The sequence below is a fragment of the Sebastes fasciatus genome, chromosome 7 (assembly GCF_043250625.1).
Source record: "Sebastes fasciatus isolate fSebFas1 chromosome 7, fSebFas1.pri, whole genome shotgun sequence".
In the NCBI taxonomy this organism is placed as follows: Eukaryota; Metazoa; Chordata; class Actinopteri; order Perciformes; family Sebastidae; genus Sebastes; species Sebastes fasciatus.
The window spans coordinates 18985442-18993961 of NC_133801.1; positions in this window are offsets into that span (position 1 = coordinate 18985442).

Genomic DNA, 8520 nt, shown 5'->3' on the forward strand with positions numbered 1-8520 from the left:
AGAACGGCCACTTCCACTATTTGCATACCCAACGTCAGCCCTCGATATTTCTTTTTCTGAGGCTGATCTTGTTAGCACTGTTGGGCTATAGGTGCCAGGTAAACTGTCATCTCCAAACAGCATGAGATTTGGCAGCGGTGACACGCTGCTGAGAGGAAATTGATCGCTCTTTGCTTTAGGGCTCATCGATGTCATTAGGGTCCGCACAGATCTCTGCTCGTTATCGTCAACGGGAGCATGCAAAGCATCTGAATGGGCTGTCTGCTCTGACAGTCTAAATGAGCATGGCTGGCCTGAAGTCATGTCAGAGGAGGAGGAGGCGGACCGGCTTGTCTGAGGGGCAGATTGCCTTCGGGGAGGATGGCCTATGGAGGTGTGGGCCACAGATGACAAGGCCGCGGCTGTGGGAGGCCTGGTAGCTGAGTCATTATACATCTGCTGGATCGGAGCAGATGTATTTACTTCTTCAATTATGTTAGAGGTTAAAGGGTCCTTGACACTGGAATCCAATATCGGTGCTGGTATAATGTGTTCTGCTTGCTCTCTCTCATTCGTCGTCTGTAAAAGTGAATTTTCCTTCGAAACCAAAGCACTAAATTTATGCCTGTGATCTGAGACGCTGTAAATAATTGACATACTGAGAGTATTTACTCTAAAGTGGGGCTGAACTCTCCGGAGCTCCTCTGTGATTGCCAATCGAGGGGGGGTGAGTGACGGCGTGTTACTGATACTTTTTAGTACAGGGTGAGCTGATTTAGTTGCACTGCTGTGCGGGGAAATTGTTGGCTTCAACGCATCGCTAGATTTTGAAGTGCTAACTCCAAACGCCTGAGAGAGCTTGGGGACCATTTTTGGTGCGGCAGTCACAGAAAACTTAACAACTTTGTTCTGAGTACTTTCTTTAGTAAGTGAAGACGTAGCCCCGTGCTTTGTGAGCGCAGCCCCTTGGGTGGACGGACGAGGTTTAATCTGTGTGCTTGGCTCTTTGGGAAAAGATGTAATTCTTGATAGTTTCGGGCTCGGGGATCTCAGAGTTGAGTGCAGTGGTCTGTGATTTCTTCTCACTTCATTATTTTTCATTTTCATAATTTGTATAATTTTGTCCCCTGGATGAATGCCCTTGTGCTCAGGGGCTCCAAACTGTTTAATCAAACTGAGGCAGGACGACAAGTTTGTAATACTGTGCCCTTTGTTAAGTTCTGTAGAATTAGTTGTAGGTCCGAGGGGAATATTTGTCATGTCCTCTCTCCCAATTTCCCTTTTACGTGTAATGTCCTCCTTGTTCGCCGCTTCCCCTGCTCCTTTCTTTTTCAAAGACACCCTCTGCTTTTCAGCATCTTCTTCGTGTCTCACTTCTCCTTGTCTTGGATCTTGTCTCAAAGTTACATCCTCCTCTCTTACGGTCCCACCACCTTCCTCTCTACTTGTCTCGGCCTCCCGCTCTTTCATTTTACCCTCCTCCCGCTTTGTATTTTGATGTATCTCTACTCTAGTACTAATTCTTTTTTCTTGTTTCCCGCTTTCTGTCTTATCTGATCTGAATAATTCTTCTCTTTTATTCCCCAACTTTTCATCGTCCCTGCTCTCCTGCAACTTTAGTATCTTTTTTGTCTCTTTAATTTCTTCGCCCTGCTTGCCCTCTGTCTTGATTTTCTCTTTGTCCGCATCTTCCTCAACGACCTGCTCATTTTTATCTCCCGCCTTCAGATTGGGGGGTATTAGTGAATTTCTGATTAAATCCCCGTTATATTTTACAAATAATTGCCGCGTTGGTGCCACATAGTTACCATTGCTGTCATTGAACATCCTCTTCGGAGTGAGTTTTGATTGACTCCCTAAAATTCTGCTCTTTGTCAGTCTCTTAGAGAATGACTTGCTTGATAGTGTTGCTAGAGTCGACGTGGACGCGTCATCGTCAAAGTCCCGTCTTGATTCGGAAAACTTCACAGGCGCAACAACTTTTCTTGTTGTCAAGGTTGGAGTTTGTGGTTCTTTCACAACTGGTTCATCCGCTAGCCCCGAGGGATCAACAACATAGTGTTTAACAATGCTGTTTACAGTGGTAAATGTCTGAGATTCCTGCTTATCTGGCAGGTGTCTCTCTGTGATGCCAGATTTCTTTAGTAACAAAGTCAATATGGCTTCTTTGGTCTTACAGCTCGGTTTTGCTGTTTGGCTCCTCAATGCAGAGATCAAAGAATCATCACTTCCTGTCAGAGAGTGAGACTCAGGATGTTTGACTGCAGAAGTGGTGGGCCTACGAACTCTGAAGGATGCTATTGCGCTATAGGCTTCAATCAACCCCATTCTCGCGGTTGGATGTGATGCAGTGATGCTGTGATCACCACCTTCTGGATGAACACTCTCCTGACCGCTGGTGGGAGATTCAGAGAGGTCAGCCGAATTATTTATTGAACCACTGTTGAAGTCCAAAGGTTGGCTTTGGACAAATTCATTTTTGAAGTTTGTAGAGGGACTGTGGGAAGCATTTTTGCTATGCTTACTGAAATACATCAGTTTCAACTGTGTGTCCACGATGCTCACCTTTTTTCCAAGCGCCTCTTGTTTCCTCACAGTAGAGAGGGACTTTGATGAGCGGTGAAGCGCTGTGGTTGTTAAAAGTGGTTTCTCTGTGACTAAAGTTTCATTCTTGGTGTCTTTTTGTGTTGTTGATGACATCTCAGCAAGAGACCGTGTGTCAAGCGTTCCTGCATCTGAGAGAAAAGATTCATTGTTGGAGTTATTCAAAATACTTTGACTGTGATTCCCAGTTTTATTGAGGGATAAAGGAGGAAATGTCAGGTTGTAAACCAGCTGTTCCTCCACTCCAACACTAGAATGCTTGCAAATGTTATGCTGACAGATGTCTTCGTTCAGCGGTTCTTCTTGTTCTCCTGCTGACTGTTGATATAAACTAGGTATTGAGGTTGTAAACTGCCTGACATCTAAAGCCAGCCCCTCTATACTAAGAGAGTCTGAGGCGCCATCAGGTGACAGTGCAGGCACAGATTTCTCAGTGGACGCCGCCGCTCTTCGATCTTTCTGGCAGGTCAAACACAAGTTTGTCAGGGTGTTTCCACTCACTGAATCTGCTGCCGTATCGCTTATTCGGAAGATGGATTGCACCGTGCCAAGCGGATACTCATTTCTTCCCAGGTTTGAAATCCCCTTATCATCCTCGCCTTGAGATCGTTTGTCATCATTGTCATTACGCAGCACGGCCGGGTTATCAATTACACGAGGATGAGATGCAGATAGGATTGGAACTCCCGGCCCTCTGTCAGCAGATGTGAGAGTAATAGAGTCAGTGTTTCTCTGATTCCCGTTATCAAGCAGAGTGTGAAGCCAAAGAGAGACTCTCAGTGCCTCTGCAGACGGATAGACCTCTGGCTCAGATGTGCCATTCCTCACTGAGTCCACTGCAGCTTGTGTGGAAGAGAAAACGATCTTGTCATGATTAGAAATCGACGTGGTTTCTGATTCAGTGTGAATACTCACAGCTGATGAATTAACTCTCGTTGATTTGAGGGAGTTTTCACCATTGCTGGAAATAAAACCGCTCGTTTGGGTAATTACAGCCGATGCTTTTGTGATCACCTCTGGAAACTTGGCAGCCGCTGCCACTGCAGCGTGCTGATGGGTGCTCACTGTAGGTATTGCTTCTGTGCCATGACCAATTGTGTTTTCCTTTTTCAAAAGCAGATCTCTTGTGACAGCTTTTGTTTGTTCTGTGTGGTAACCTTGGAAATCTTCTTTTTCTGCCCGGGCTACAAAAAAAAAAACACACGTCACTCAAATTTCTTCCCTGGAAGCTGTCCTTCCTAAAAAGCATCACGTAGCATAAAAATTAATTGAGATTTATTAGTGTCGTAGATCCATGCTGTACTGTCACATGTCATTAATTTCAAGAGCTCAATTAAATGAATGTTAAAATTTAGCATTTACTGCAATTAGTGCCAGTAATTTAAAAGGGTTGCTCATGCTATTTGCTACAGTACTTCCAAATAAACAGTATGTCAGAAGATCCATTGATATTCAACACATATAAAAGTCAGTTTACTCCACAGACTACCGGCTCATTTTGAAGAGATGCGTTTCTAACACTGTTGTGATGATTGGAGGGAGCAGTCTTGCCGTCACTTAATCTGTGCTCCCTCAGTGATTGTGGACACTTGGAAAGAGTGTTGGCTGATGAATTAGGATGCTTACTAATTAGGCAGTATTTTTAGATGTCTGCATCTGCAGCATTACAGCAAAGTGCAAAAAGTCTGCTGGTAGGGGGGAAAAGTTGATGAAAAATAGAGTTAGCAGTACTGATTATCTGTACAACTTTTAGCATCATGCATCCCCGTTAAACATTTAAGAAAATGTTCATGCAATATATAATAATATAGCAGGGCAAATGAATCCTGTAATGTCTTTGACAGATAGTTGAATGCATGCAAAACGGATGGTTTACATTCAAACCTCCACAGGGTACCTTTAATAATTTGAACCCTGTTGTGGCAGATGCGAGGTCGAAGGGGGGGGGAAAGTTAATGATGCTTCCACCCCTCAGTGTGTGACTGATGGTTAAGATATAAAATGTGCGAGTTGAGGTGTTTTTATTGTTTATTGTAGCACTAATATTCTGCAGTTTTGGTAATTAAATGACTGAGGAGGTGATTTCACATCATCAATTTAGATGATGACAACACCTGTATTATACAAGATGCTATAAAACATAGAGGAAATAATCAAAGACAGTGTGAGACGCATTCATCATATTAACACTGTTTTGTATGTGCTGAGAGTTTTTTCTTTACAGTAAGGCAAGGCAAGGCAAGGCAGCTTTATTTGTATAGCACATTTCAACAACAGGGCAATTCAAAGTGCTTTACAGAAACATTCAAGAACATTGCGACAAAATGCAAAAGAACATTAAGAAATAATTAAAAACATTAAAACATTAAAACATTAAAGATTAGAAAATAAAAACAAGCTAAAAATAAAAGCTAGGATAGAAGCTAAAATTGCATAAAACTCAAAAGAGTAAAAGTTATAGTGCAGTGTCAGAATAAAAGGCACCCGCAAACAGGAAAGTTTTAAGCTTTGTTTTGTTCAGTATATAATGATAAGGGAAAGTAGTAGTCAGATCTTCAGATTTTACTTATGAAATATTTTGCTTGATGTAGTTGTTGATTTATTTGTTCTTGCAGCATTCCACACAATTAATAAAAAATATTCTTTGCATGCCTTATATAAATGTGAGAATGACAGCTATTCAGCTGTGTTTTGAAAAAATCTTTAAAAAGTTTTGTTTGTTTGTTTGTTTGTTTTGGCTTTATATTTTTATGTGAAAGAAAATAAAAGAGAATCCAGAAAAATGTCCCTCTGGATTTTGTTTGTAGATAATACAATATTTATCCTCACAGCTGCATCTTTAACTGAGAATGTGAAAGTACTCACATTCAAAAAATGAATGTATTCATCTACTCATTCAATATTTACCAGCAGGGACACAGATGAGCTGGGATATAATAGAAGTGTCTACTGTACTGTACCTAAAGAAATAAACACAAAAAATAAGCACATACCTGTAAGCAGGAAAAATCCCAGTGTGAAACAGTAAAACCTCCTCATTTCTGTTCAGACAATCACTCAATTCCCCCGTGAATACGTGTTCTTATTACTGTTTCATCCAACTGAAGGCAGGAGGTATCAGTTGTTTGCAGACATGCCGATGGTGTCATCTCATACAGGGAGCTTTTGTCCTCTGCTGTTCATTTATACATGGATTAGATTTCTCTCTAACCATTCCCTTTACAGCCACTGCAGCTACTACGTAGTCAACAGGCACAAAAGATGTTAAGAGCAGTAAATGTTTCATCTCAATTTCATTCATTCATTTATGATATTAGTATGATATTAATAAACCATATTGAAGTTGGCACAGATTGGTACTAACCTTACTTACATAACACCTTCTCATCTGCTCTTTAATTCAGTGATTCCAGGAGACATTTGTAGGAAACTGAACCTTTGTATGAAAAAGTGATTTGCTACGGATACCCTTCTTTCATTTGCACTTGTATGCTTAAAACTAAAAGAAGAAGCTGAATGTTAATATTTAACCATCTCAGTTTAGCCTGTTAGCGTGCAAACGTTTGCCAATTAGCCCCAAAGTACAGCTAAGGCTTCTGAGAGTGTCATTAGTTTTGCAGGTATTTGGTCTAAATCAAAGTAATGGACACATTGACATTTTGACCGGAAGATGATTAAAGATGTAGAGTTAAAGGATGACTAAAGTTATATTCATTCTGGGGGGGAAGGGTATCAAAGTCATTGGGATTCACCTTCTGGGCAACCTCATGTAGCACTAGAAGAAAAAGAGAAAAAGTCCGGCGATCAAATGCTTCTCCCTGTTGGGGACTATATGTTTCATAGCAAATCATCCAATAGGCCCTCTTCACAGCAGCTATTTTGGCATGTCATAACATGTACATACAGGTAAAATTGAACAAAGTAATCACGGTCCCGTTATATTTAGTGTCACAGCCATCCCAACTCGTCACATACGGTCGCTTAGGCAACACAACCACTAGATTTAGGGGGGAAAAAAACATGGTTGGACTTAAAACTACTAAGTTTGTACAGTGAAAATGGAACTGAACGTTGTGAACACGGGACACAAAGCTCCCGATCTTCCGCATCCATTGAGCCCATAGAGCAGGCGCAATAGCGTTTCCTTTAACCCCGCCTCACAGCCCTCGAAATAACTCTTGATTCGGCTATTAGTGCATTTTACAACTTTTAGGACCTAATGCTTTAAATAAGGGCTATTCAAGTGCTCGTACTGGTAAGTTGATTTACAATCAGAAAATTACCGCAAAGTTACAGACATCTCTTTCCCAATGTATGTCTATGAGAAAAAAGTATTTTTGGGCCCAATAGCATCACATGACGGACACAGAAGTTTTAGTACCACCATTTAGCCACTATGAAAATTCTTGCTTCAAAGCCCAGCGCTCTTCCTGGGGGCTTAGGTCTCCTAGATGAAAGCCTTGTGTTTGTTGAATCCATCCACCTCTCCTTCCGCCAGCCCTTAGTGTGTCTTTTCACTCTTTAAATGGACTGTTTGTAAGAATCAGAAATTGCTTGTTAACAGCGACACCTGTGGCCGTTAAGTCAACGAAAGTCAGCGTCATGTTGCTCGGCTCGCGCTTGTGCTCGCTCTACATAGACATGAATGAGCATCAATCAGCACAGTGAGGCGACACACGTCAGCTAAATCCACAATATCACTCTATATTTCACCTGCTTGGCAGTAATGTTAGCTGACCAGACGAAGGTCTCTCCATGAATCAATGTTGATCCTAGTGTTGGCTTTTCCTTCCCCCCTTTGTGTTGGAGTCTTGTCTGAACAGCGTATAGCCACTCGTGAGCGCGCATGGGACACCGACCCGGATTGATTTATACGTGTAAGAAGTTACAAACAGTCCCTTTAAACTACGTCACCACAGTCACTCCTGGCGCACTTTCTCATAGTGTTAACTGTTGTCGCGGATGGGTTTACATTGTTGTTAATGGAAAACCCGGCGCGTCTCATACGGGCGTTAAAGGGAGCGTTGTGCGGCGGTATCACATGCCGACAGCCGTGACAAAGTGTCAGTATTTGACACCCTGAATGAGAACATGCTCGCCATTTCAGTGAGCCAGCATGCATAATACCAGGGCCCTGACCCACCTAAATGGAACAGGGCCATAAATAATATTATTAATTACACCTGTGTTTACCCTGCAAGGACATGTCAAAATGTCTGCTGTGAAAAGGGCTTGTAGTTAAAAAAAAGTGGACCAAAGTGGTGGAGTGACCAACAGAATGACATTCCCAGCTATGCCGCTAGCATGGCTAAAAACTCCACATGCCCTATTTCCTTCCCTCCATAGGTGTTATAACACCGTGGCTGTTATTGTCAAGTGTTTCCAAGGTTTTTGATTCCAGTCTTTTCCACAGAGCTATTCAATCACAGGTGTGTGTATAATGGCACATACCAACAATCACACTCTAACTCACCTAAAACCACAACCTCCCCACCTCTCCACTATCAGACCTCGTCGTGTGGCTAAGGTGAAAGCAAACATCATTCCAGTTTCTCTCCCAGTACAACTCTACATCACAGCGGATGTGCAAACATTACAGAGTTATAGCTCTGACCTTCTCATAGTGGCTGGACTCAACATTCAAGTAGCGAGAGCAGCACTGTGGTGCAGCAAGAAAAGTCCCAAATTAAATTGCTGGGCACAGCCCTCTCTGTGACTTTACAAGTAATCCTCATATTTCAAAGACATGCAAATTTGGCAGACCCCAAACTTAGTTTAATGTAAACAGTCTCTGAAATGTAAATTTGTTTATTTCGAGGAGATTAGTCCTTCCAGCAGCCCTGCTGTCAGGGGGGTCAAAGAGTACAGATGAGGGTCCCATGCAAAGGCAACAATTTACTTACTGACTTATATCACTGACAATACAAGTTATATGTA